Here is a 12,936-nt window from a genome sequence, read left to right as displayed (position 1 = left end):
TTACACAGTTCCTTGATATTACCAGGGGTCTTCCCTTCGATAAGCGTGGCCTCAACACCAGGTAACTACAACAACCTTTTTTTTATTTCTAGTACGTAAGAGCTTCGGCCCTGTCCATGGAGCCCGGCGCCGCCTCGACATTTCGCTGGCACCTCGGCTACTATTTGGTTGCTGAGGCCACAGGCGTAGAGTAGGGGGGAAGGGGGGGGGGGGGGGGGGGGGGTAGGGGGTGGCATCGGGGCTCGTGCCGCCCCTGGTGAGATCCCGGGGGGGCAGAGCCCTCCCCCCCCCCCCCCCCCCCCCCCTTCCGCGCCATGATCCTTACCGAGCGCTGTTTACGTGCCATGTAACGAGCTTCTAGTAGTGGCATGTAAACAAAGTAACGCACACAGCAACGGACACATGTCGGTAAACATACGCTATAAAATATACCCCCTTAAAATAAACTACTGATAATTGCGGGTGTAAAAAAAAAATTGTGCCGAGAAGCACGTGAGGTGCTCCCCCCCCCCCCCCCCCCCCCCACCCCCCCTCTCCCTTTCTGAAAAGCGAAAGTCTACGCGCTGGCTGAGGCAATCAAATAGCTGTGTTTTCAACCAGCAACCGGCAACGATTTAGTTGTTTTTTCGGCCACGTTTTAGGACTTATACGCCTCGCAAGTGGAATGACCACCCGTCCCGCGACTCGCGGGACTGTCCCGCATTGAGGGCTCGTGTCCCGCGTCCCGCAAGAAATTCCAAAATTTTCAAAATGTCCCGCATTTCGCACTGGCGTGAAATTCATATCGCAAATTATGGCGCTTCCGAACAACGGGCAACGGGGAACCGCGGAGGTCGCTGATAAATGTGTGAATCTCGATAGTATGTCATTTTCTTGCGAAGCACTGCGAGAAGCGACCGTCGTTTTTGTAGGAGACTGACGCACATGCCCCCTTGATGGCCAAATATTGCAAGCGAAAATTGCTCGCCAAAAGCTGAAAAATAAACTATTGTAATTAGTTGCAAATCATGCTGTATCATTTGAAAGGGGTGTTGTGGAAAGCTTTTTCTTTTTTTTTAGTGAAGACGGCCTCAGAGGGCAAAAAACCTGCAACTCACAACGGTCAAAAAAACAACACAAGGTTTTATTTTTGTGTAGGAGCATGTTAATATAAGAATAAGTATCGACAGGAAACAATAAGCCGAAAAATAGTTACAGTTTTTTATTTCCTTTTGATGCATTGGGGTCTGGTGCAGTCGATCTTTATGTTTTCAACTTAGATACTTTTAATAAAATATTTACCATTACCAATAAACAAAAGTATCTTACTTATCTTAAAAGTATCTAAAGTATCAAAAGTATCTTAAAGAAAACTTATCTTAGTTTAATTGCCGCGTACAATTTTCAGGTGTATAATACGCTTCCGGACAGCACAGGATTTCGGGTTGTGCGCGTTGGTGAATTTCCCTTAATACTTATTTCTTAAGTCATGAAAATACCGTCCTCCTCTTACTCCCTCCCTCCCTCCTTCCCTCTCTCTCTCCCCCCCCCCCCCCCTTCCCCGGTCAAGGTGTCCCGCATTCCACCTGCAGGAAGGTGGTCACCCTACTCGCAAGTGGGCTCATTTTCGTCTTCTGCGCATGAGAAAGGAAGTAGCGGTGACGTCAGAACGCCGAGCCCTGATTGGCTGATCGCGACCCCCTATCTGAGCGTCGGCTGCTCCTTTGCAACGTCGTCTGCTCGCAACGTCGTCTGCGTCTGTCTTACCTGTCCTGCGACTTTCGGAAGTCGAACGAGCTCGACTTCGCCTTTCAGAGAAGGCAGACGAAATAACTCGAGCGGTACGTTGTATTTGTCTAACAACTAGCAGACGCATATCAAGGAGGGAAGTCAAAGGACTCACTGGCGAGGTGTCCGGAGGCGCCGAGGTTTGTTTGCTAAGAACCGAGAGTGAGCGTGTTAGTGTCCGCAAGTTCCCTCCCAAATACTTTTTCCCTCCTTTCGTGTGCGGCGAGACCCCTCATTCTTTAACGGCGTCGGCGGGTTGGCGCAGTTAACGTCGTCTGCTTTACGACTGCTAGTCAAAGCGATGGCTGTTTTACCTTTCCTGCGTCTGTTGGAGATTCACCGCTTTTTCACCGGCGAGAGTCACCGTTGCCTAGGGAAACAAGGAGATAACAAGAGGAAGAAATTGACCTCTTAATCTAAAACTGAGGTCAGCGATCAAAGTATAATACGGGAAGGGTTCACAAGGGTCGCGCGGGCATATTCCATTCAGCACGCCAGCCAGTCGTGGGCTGACGGTCGCCGAGTCGCGGAGTGCCTACTAGGCCTAACTGCCGTGCTCGCTTGGTCGCGTTCGGTGGAATCGTGGCCGTTGGAGCTTTTCCCGGGTGTTTGTGGATCCAGCGTTCTTGTTCGTCGTGGTCTGTTTCAATTGCTTTTTACTTTTTTCTTGCTGCTTGAAGTCGGGACTCGTGAGAAGCCCACGTAGAAAAATAAACGCCCGTGGGTCGACGCGACCGCGACGCTGTCGGCCATGCTGATTTGATCGTAAGAAGTGCTTAAGACAGCTTCGGAGCTGTCCGTAGGATTTCGTCGAAACCTCCGCAAAACTTACGAAAATTTCGTTTCGTGAATACGAATTTGTTCTTAAGTTATGTCTTACGCACATTTTTGGCGTAAGATGGTTTCGTGAATCTGACCTCTGCACTTCCGGAAGTCGCAGGAAAGGTACAACAGACGCAGACGACGTTGCGAACAGACGATGTTGCAAAGGGGCAGACGACGCTCAGATAGGGGGTCGCGATCAGCCAATGGACCTTTTCCGAGAAGCGTTCTGCGCACGCGCGAGCGCCCGATGCCAAGCGGTGGAAGTCGGCACGAAAAATCGAGGAAATTCGGAATGAGGCTCTAGATCGACGAGTAGAACACGTAATTGCAGGATATATATAATTGTGTTACACAAAAAAAAGAAAGTGGACGGAAAGAAAAACACGACGTTTGGGTGGACGCTACGGATTTCCCTCTTTAAAGTCGCGTTGGGCACACGACGCAGCTCAGAGAGCGAAGCAACTGGTAGCGTAGCTCCCAATATCGATTGGTAGCGCAGGTAGGTCACTTTCTCGATTTTTAGTTCGTGCAACCACCGCCTGGTGCCGTCGGTATTTGGAAAAAGTCCATCAGGGCTTGGTGTCCTGACGTCACCGCTACCCCCTGCGCAAGAAGCAGACGAACTTGCCCTCCGCATTAGCTAGGTGCAGGGTTTATATCCAATAAACATAAGGGAAGATATATGACGTACATACTTTTTTACATAAAAATTGTGATATGTTTATTTAACAAATATTGTAGAACCTTTTTTTTTAGGGGCTTTTCTTCAAACTAGATTTAGCATAAAGAAACAAAGCTACACTATTTTTAATATAGTGAACTCATCCTTCAAAATTTTTAATAAACAACAAACTACTTCACTACATCGCTGTTCACTATTACATCACAATGCGTCAAGAAACCGATTTAAGCGGTCCCTTTAAAAGGCACGAAATTGGGGTCGCCTTGTATTAGAATTAAGATTTATTGCTCGCGGTCCACCATTGAGCCGAAAGCACTTGACATGTGAGCAAATACAAACCGCCTGTGTGCCGTCAAGTCTCCATTCAAACAGCGTCTCACAGCCTCCAGATATGACTTTACGTGGTGGAAAAGTGAAATTGATGTATATATGCACATCTCTGTCGGCCAAGGCGGCACGAGTGCTTCCACAAGACCCACAAGACGTGATCGATTCTGGTATAAAGCGGCACTGTAGCTTTTATTATGCAGTCCACTGTCGTAGGCATGCGCCTGTGAGCTTGTGTTTACGTCCGCTAGCATTGTTTAAAGGACAAAAGGAAACCTAAAATACAAGACACAGTCCTATGTAAACTGAAAGATTATCTCCTTGGGTTGTTTTTATGTGAGTGTGCACTCGCTCTTATATTTACATTGACTAATGTAGTCGCTCGTATACCACACTCTCTTCTATTCCTTTCAATATTACTACGGCTACACTTGTCAATCTTCCAACACTTGCAATATATATAGACCGACACGCCGAGCGGCTCAGTTTACCAACACGGCCGAAAGGCCGCGCATGCGCGGTAGCTATGTGGGTAAAACCGCCTAGGCTCTCCGTGTCTTCGCCACTGCGTTGTGTGGCGTGCGCTTGTTGTTGACGTTGTAGGGACGCTTCTAGCTTTATGTGAGTCGTATTTCCTGACAACGTATGTCGTATGCTATGCCCGACTATTTGAGCTCGCTACCCGAGCCTGAATGGCAGCGGTATCGAAAGAAACTGTGCATGGACGGCGTTGCCTACGAGGATCCGTACGCCGTAAACAAGGCTGGACTTCCGACGTGAAGTTGCTGCCACTGAAGTCGACGGCTAAAGTCGTCGTTTATTTAGTTTTTTCGCCAAGCCAGTTCACGGCCGACACGGTGCAGGAGTACAAGTCCCTCGAAGCCTACGATTACTTCGAGTCGGTTTCCGCACTGCCGGCGGGATCAGCAGACTGCGGGTCTGCGGAAGTATATTCATTATTAAATAAATACACACAGCGGTCTTGAAGTCAAGGTATGACCACAAGCATGACAAGCAGTAACGCTTTATCCGTTCTGCAGTCTTGGCGGTAACATGTAACAAGTAACGGCGTTACCAGGAACGCGTTACTTTTTTCAGTAACGTAGTAACCTACTCGTTACTTTTTCGACCCAGTAACGGGTAACGTACTTGCGTTACCATTTCAAGTAACGCAGTTACGTTGCTCGTTACTACTTCCCAATTCTTAAAAATATTACACATAAATTTTTTCCGTGTTTTTAGGCGTCAAGCCATGTTTTTCTTTGCGTTTTTTTTTCGTGAGTATTTAAGTGAAACCGTAAAAAGTGATAAAGTAATTATGTTCAGTTTCTGCATCAACATAATGTTTTTTTCTATATATAAGCTTATGCATACCTGTATTGTGAAAACCGTAAAACGTGTTAAATAATCATTGAAAAAGTAACGCAGCAATAACGTGCGTTACTTTTTATCGGTACCGGTAACGTGTTCCTTTTACTTTTAGGTAACTAGCTCAGTAACGCGTACCTTTTGTTTGCAAGTAACGAGTAACGTATTTCGTTAATTTTTTTTCGGTAACGCCTACAACACTGCCCTTGCAGTCGCCGATCCCCTTCTGGGTAGCACGGGCGTAGCGAGCCTCGGACGAGCGCTTGGCCGGCGCTTTGTGCCCGAACATGCATGGAAACAAAATCCGGGTGGTATCGATCAGACAACGATTTCCCTGCACATAAGCAAGTTTCGGGACGGAGATTGAAATAAAAGTCGCACTTGCCTTCAAGAAAGTGCTTGTTACACAAACGGTCGTTCGCGCGAGGCGACCATTATTTTCGAACCACGGATATTATCCACCTTTTATGCCTTTCAGAGTCTGTCGGGAAGTTGTGGAAACTCACTCCGCTACTTTTCTTGTAAATTTCAGTGCAATTAGCGGCAACACAGCTTCGCGGCATTATGAAATGCTATGACGGCCATGCGAAACGTGCGCGCTTTTGCCCACACCACCCGGCTCCGGGGCGATCGCAGCGCCGCCGCAGCTCCGTGACGTCAAGCCCGCCGTGTCGGCCTATATATATATACATACAGAGTGTTTTTTTTTTTATTTTTTATTCTTGCATATTTGTTTTAAAAGAAAACGTGAAAGCTACACTAATGCGGTTTGCGCATATGGGTTAATCGGCCAGGCGGACATTATGTGGGTGGCTAATCTTTGCGATAAGTCGGTTAATTAATAAAAACTCGTTAATTAACTTTTTTAATTAGTGATATAGGCATATATTTTCAATTAGAAACTTGCTGAGCATTATCAAAATCCACTAAATCAACTGTTTTTAGAAGGATATAACGCCGGGGCAGGATTTTACGGCGCACTGTAAAAACGCTCCATTTGGATGCGTTTCTGGATTTCGGTTTCTTATCGGAGCGCATCTTTACGCACGTGGTCCTGCTCCCCGTCGTGGTCGAGGCGCGAAGCCACCTCCTCACCTCCCTCGTAGAATGGAAGGAAGTAGGGCGCACGTGTGTTGTGCGTCTCAGCCACTAAGGAGACGAATTGCGGGCGCGGTGACGCGCTCCGATAAAAAACCGAAATCTGGAAACGCGTCCAAATAGAGCGGTTTTACAGAACATTGTAAAATGCTGCCCCGGCGTTATATCCTTCTAAAAATAGTTGATTTAGTGGTTTTCGATGATGCTCTACAAGTTTCTAATTGGAACCATATGTCTATTTTCGCTAATTAAAAACTTGATTAACAAAGTTATCCGGGGATGAGAGCACCACTTGTATGTCATATCGGCTATGCGCTTCAAGTTATGCGATATTTTATGGATCTAAAGAACGACTGCTGGCCGTGTTCTTTTCTCAGCACTTCTTGTTCTTCTTTCACTGGGAGTTGCTAAGCTCTCTGTAACATCAAACAACAAGGAATTTGGATACTCTGACTTTTGTAGTCTTAGAACTTGTGAATCGAAGCTCTTTTTGGCTGCATGTTTGCAGGACTTTTGCATGCGGCTTTTATACAGCTCTGCACAATTCCTCGTTTTATGATTCTTGAATGGGCCGAATCAAACTGAAGAAGTCGTTTTTTAGACTGTAATGAGTAAGTTCAACACTTATGGTTCTCTCCAAAACGAAGTTGGAGGTCCAGCAATTGAAGCTTACTGACGGTTGGTAGCTCATATGTAAATTTCAATCCCTTACCCTGTTTACAGAAATTACACTGAATGGTGTTGACTGTCACTGACTGAAGCTGGACAGGTCTTTCATGCAGGAGTACGAGGTAATCATTCATATATCTAAAGACATGTCCGTGTCCGTGAGAGAACACGGCCAGCAGCGGTTCCTTACATCTACAAAATAACGCATAACTTGAAGTGTATAGCTTCAACATATGACATACAAGTGGCACTCTCAGCTCCGGATAAACTTAAGAGGCTTTGTTTGAAAATCAATAGACATCAACAAACTCGGAGTTGATGCACAGTCCATCACAAACATAAGTACGTGAATTGCGACGTCAATGTGGTCTACGAAATTCCGTGCTCCTGTGGGAGTGTGTACGTCGGACGAACAGGCCGCTGTGTCAACGTGCGATTACTAGAGCATACCTTGGCTCTTTTATCATAACCATCAGGGCATCTCGCCATCCATGTCAGAGACTGTGCCTGCACCCCTTGTTCAATCAAACTACTGGGTATTTCAAGGAGCGGCCAGGCTCTTTAAATGGACCGTAAAGTTCGGTTTCTTAACCTATCGCGCTACGACTTTGTGCAGAGTCGCCCACAGATGGTGCATTTTTTTTTTTTGTGAAATTTGCAAAGAGCGAATTTACCTGAGGAAAAAGTAAAGAAAGAAAAAGGTTTAGCTCATATGGAAAGGCAGCGAAGCCACCGGTCTTCAAACAATACGACGCCGTTTCGCACGGGAGACAGGAGATGGCGCAAGCGGTCGCGACGCCAACTGCCGCCAACGAACGAGCATACGGCGTCGAGAGCCGGCGTCTTTAGCAGACGATACTTCCGACTCAAAGCGGCGCGCGTCCCTTAGCGGCGACAGTCACAGAGGCGACAGTCGCAGAACCCAAAACAGGCGCGGTAACAGCAAGGAACTGCAAAGCAGACGACATCAGCACCCCGAAAAAGAAAACAGTCGAAATATGAACAAAACGTAAGGGTGCAAACGAACTGGTGTACATTGCACATGGTTGAAAAAAACCCAAGACTGCGGGTAAACGACACAAAATTAAAAAGACTTTTTAGTGTTGTGTCGTTTACCCGCAGTCTCGGGTTTTTTTCAACCACAGTCGAAATATCCCGACACACCATTTTTAATCAATTATATCTCCACTCAGTATGTTTTGTTACTAAGAGTGATAAAATAATGCATTGGTAACTAATATCAGAAAAGCTCGCGCCGCTTTTGAGTCGAAAATATTGTCTACTAAAGACGCCGGCTCTAGGCGCTGTATGGTCGTTTGTTGGCGGCAGTTGGCGTCGCGACCGCTTCCGCCATCTCTTGTCTCCCGTGCGAAACGCCGCCGTATTGTCTGAAGACCGGTGGCTTCGCTGCTTTTCAATAAGAGCTAAGCCTTTTTCTTTCTTTACTTTTTCCTCATGTAAGTTCGCTCTTCGCAAATTTTACAAAAAAAAATGCACCATCTGTGGGCAACGCTGCACAAAGTCGTAGCGCGATAGGTTAAGAAACCGAATTTTGCGGTCGAATTAAAGAGCCTGGCCGCTCCTTGAAACACCCGGTAGAGTTCTCAAATTCAATCACAGCAAGAGGGCAAGAGAGATATTTGAGGCTAAAACTATCATGGCTCACGGGACCAAGTAAAGCCCTAGGAAGTAGAGTTCCTGTATAGGCTCCCTAGGGGAGCCAGAGTTGCGCGTCTGTTTTCCACGTGCCGCCACGCCGCTATTCGCCGAGATCCGATCACGTCAGGAGCTGGATCAAGTGTCGTGGAGGAAAGTAGACGTTGTGCGCGCCCCGGCGTACGTTCCCCTGCGTTTGAGCGCGCCACGCGCTCCGAACGCGCGGCGCCGCTATTCGCTGAATTCAGTCATGTGAGAAGCTGGATCAACATGCCGTGCAGGAAAGACGGCGCTACGGGCAGGAAAGACGGCGCTACGGGGGTGTCCCACATTCTGATTTTATACTTGCGGCGTGGTTAATAGACAAAATGGGTGATTACTAGGGGTGTGCGAATATTCGAAATTTTGAATACAAATCGAATATTTTCTTTATTCTAAACCAATTCGATTCGAAAATTGCATATTCGGAAGTTCCCGAACACAGTTTATCATACACCGTTTGCCCACTGTAGAATAAGTCTGTGGTAATCCCAAACCACGTGATCGAGGGCCTTGTGTGAACAAGAGTACATTGTAGAACTAAACTCATAATATATTATTCACACAATCTAAGTTATAATGATAACTAAATAATTTAGAAGGAGCGAAAGTTCCTCAAACAAATATTTAAACTCGTAAAAGCGCCCTCTCACAACGAGTGCATGGGGTAGCTAACCACTTTTTATGTTTCGTTCTTATAGTTTTGCTTTTCAAAATGGCGGCCCCCATGGCATTTTGTTTACCTGCTTCTCGCGTCCGCGTGCGTTGCATTTTCGCTTTAGCTTTATTGTAACGTGCGCACTACCGAACGCCAATCACAGGTAATTTATTCACACAAGAGTTATTTCACGCAGGCAACTGTTTATTTTCGTTCTACATAGAACAATTGATACGGAAACGTTACAAACAGCACATGCAATGATGCGGTTGTTGACGGGTATAAGCGAACAGACACGGTAGTACAAACAGTTTGAATGTTAGCCTCCAAGCTATGTGCCTAAAAAATGGTAAACAGAAGATCAATAAACATAGTCTAAACAGGTATAGGTAAAGTCGCGGTAAAGGCATTTCAAAACAGCTATTCATAAGCCATGCAAAAAGAATGCACAGTGGCTACATTGCTTTACACAATGAGTGCGATTACAAACCAGTTGCTTTAACAGTAACTACAGGCTAATGTGGCTAAGAATAAAGCTGTTTTTGGAGGTGGATTTGACCTGCTCGTCCTTTTCCCCTCTAAGATGAATGTTCAACACACCTGGGGGGCTATGTTCGAAAAATGTTTCGTTTCTCCTAAAAAGAAACGGAAGTGATGGAAGTGACGATATTCCGTCTGATTGGTTAGAGGCCCAAATGACCAAAGTTCTCTCTTTTGTCATTTGAGCCTCTAACCAATCAGACGCGATATCGTCACTTCCGTTTCTTTTTAGGAGAAAGAATATATTTGCCGAACATAGCCTCCTGGTCAGTTTGCTATGAGATATGTTGGATCTAGCCAGTCAAATTCTTCAGCCCAATGTTTAGAGGTTATGTTAGATGACGGCGCGCCTTTACAACTCTCCGTCTCCTGATCTGCCTAACGGGGTGGGGCTACTGGCCCTTCAATAAAAAATCACCTATCATCGACAAACCGCCAGCACCTAGAACGCAACTTTCTGACTGCAGCATCACCATCAAACATTGTCGTCCGTGGAAGCGACCCCCTGACTGAGCATTCTTCACTCGTAATCCTCGCCATAAAGCTCACTTAATCCTGTTATTGCTGATCACTGGTGATGTACCTTCAAACTCTGGCTCATGTCCCACCTGCCCCTGCTGTTCCCGGTCTGTGTTCGTCAATGTCGCCACACTCCAATGTGACGTTTGGGATTCCATCAGAAATGCGAAGGTGTATCTCTCGCTTTGCATAGACTTATCTCCTCATTATCAACTAAGTGTCTCTGTGCGGCGTGTCAGCTCCCATCCCTGGCCAATAACCTGTTTCCATCCCCTAAACAGCACGGAGCCCCTGCGTAGCTCACCATCATCCCCAGCTTTACCAAGTAGTTCTCCGACCCGCCTCCGGCGAGCGACAACATCGGCAGCGTTCACCGTTCGCACGACAACTCCACGTTTGGCATAGTTGTCGTGCGAAAAGTGCGCGATTGGAGTCTACAGACTCCAATCACGTTTGGATTTCCAACGTTTGCTTACAAAAAAAAACAAGCTACCTGACTTTAAAGCACTGAAGTAATCTTTCCCGAATACAATATTCGCTGTGTGCGAGACACGGCTGGACGCCTGTCTTCGGTGGGCAATTAATGGGCAATTAATCGATCTCACACAACTCCCTGTATTTCAGCAAAGACCCTCCCTCAATTGGAGGTAACAGCGTTCGTCCTCGCCATGCCAAAACAGTTACCCTGCCAACGTCTCGACTACCTCACCCCTCCGAATCTAGAAGTCATCTTCGTCGAGGTCTTTTGCTAAGATGGAAAGCTTTTTCTGGTGTCTAATTATTGCCCACCTTCCCTCCGTGAGCAATCGTACGCCCTCCTCCAAGAGAGCCTACCGCATATCGACCCTAGCAGGTTCTCTGCACTGTTCATCTGATCCACTCGATGACATGCTGTTAGACGTACTGGAAACAGCTGGCCTCACCCAACCTCGTGACGCCCCATCCTACAGTTCTCAAAACGGCAACGCTACATTCCTCGACCTCGCCCGCACCAATAATCCAACCTTATCCTACCGCTGCACAGTAGAATCCAGCCTACCAGGCAGTAATCACAATGCTCTCCTCACCAATATCCATTGCTCAGCCCCTAAGCGAGATCATCAAGCCAAGAAGTTCCATCAGTTCTAAAAAAACAATTCCCTTATCTCAATCAGCTCATCCACCTCGCTCCCTGGTTCATCGCATTTGATCAATCATCGGCTGACGAGGCCTACAACCTCTCGCTCAACATGTCAGCAAATCAGCACAAATGTGTTCACCTTAAAGATCAACAGGAGGCGCGGCAGGCTTCCATAGATGACAAAGGAGATTGCATTTTAATCATACGGTAAACACTGGCTATTCAAAGAAGTGAAAAAAACTCGAAATCCCACTCACCTTAACCAAGCACGTACCGAAGTCAAGCATCTCATTCATATCTCCCATAACGATTACCTACAGCAACTAGCATCAAAAGCAACCTGCCAACCCAAACTCTTGCGCATGTTTTCACTATAAAAAATGTTCGATGCGCCGGTCTTCACACATCACAGCAGGCGCTATTCCAATCTTGACGACATAGCAGAGCTCTTCCCTTACCACTTTTCTCAGGCTGCAGCATAAGTCGACCTTACTGCACCTAACCTTTGTCCCACCCAGCCCACAACTCTGCCAGTCGCGGCCACATCAGCAACCACACTCTCTTCTAAGGTCATTCTTCAAAGTGAAACCTACGAAGCCCTTGCCCGTGCCAACACCTCTCAACGCGATGGATAAAACGGTCCCCACCCTGCATTGCTTAAATCCTGTACTGGCCGTATCTCCCCCGTCCTTACTCGCCTCGTCAACGATTTTCTCGCCCACAACTCTGTTCCTAAATCCTAGAAAGTTGCGCCAGTAACGCCTCTCGAAAAAAAAGGGACACGGTGCCCCTTCAAGTCTGACATCCACTCATACTGACATATCTCCATAACCTCCATCGTTTGCCAAGCAATGGAGAGAGTCATTAACGAGTGACTCTTAGCCAAACTTGAGCTATTCTTTAGCCCGCCCACCCCCTCCCCCTCCCCCAATACGGTTTCCGTCCCAGCAAGAGCTGCGAATCGGCCATTGCAGCTGTCACCCATGCACTCAGCACCAGCCTCAACAACCGAACTCCGTGCGAGTTGGTCCAGTTAGACTTCAGAAAGGCTTTTAATAACGCAAACCACAGCTTGCTCCTTTCCGAACTCCAGCAGATGGAAATTTCCCGTGTGAGGAATTAAAAATTCACTTTTTCACAGCACTACCTTAATCTGCAAAGGCTCCTTTCGTGATTTAGCACAAGCTGGAAACACTACTAACAGGTAGGGTGTTCACTGAGCTAAGTTATGTGTGTCATTGTGCCGCAAAGGGGCTTCGAGAAAACTAATTAAAGAACACTTTGTCCAAGCCCAAGAGAGAAAAAGTATTGTTCTTGACTACTGGCTTACACAACATGATGGCAGCAACTGGTTATTGTTGTTCTCTTCCGGTGACTTCAGAACAAGGTCTACTGGCACGACAATCAGCTGTGGTTGTCGTGCTGATAGCAACATTTGCATGATTCAGGAGCCTGAAGCTCCAATTGTCATAACTGCTCCACAGTTTGCATGCCAAATGCTGAGAGACCACTCGTACAAAGCAGTACTTGATCTAAGTCGTCCTCACAGTTTGCAACCTGGTTCGCAGGTAGCAACTGCATAAGGTTTTTCCTCTCAAACTTCTCATAGATGCCGGAAATTACTATGTGTCAGCGGTATCCCAGAAATTCTTTCTAACTAATGACTTG

This window comes from Ixodes scapularis, unplaced genomic scaffold (genome assembly GCF_016920785.2).
Source record: "Ixodes scapularis isolate PalLabHiFi unplaced genomic scaffold, ASM1692078v2 PGA_scaffold40__2_contigs__length_1045541, whole genome shotgun sequence".
NCBI lineage: Eukaryota > Metazoa > Arthropoda > Arachnida > Ixodida > Ixodidae > Ixodes > Ixodes scapularis.
The sequence above is the reverse complement of the archived record's forward strand: the minus strand, read 5'-3'. Positions refer to the sequence as shown.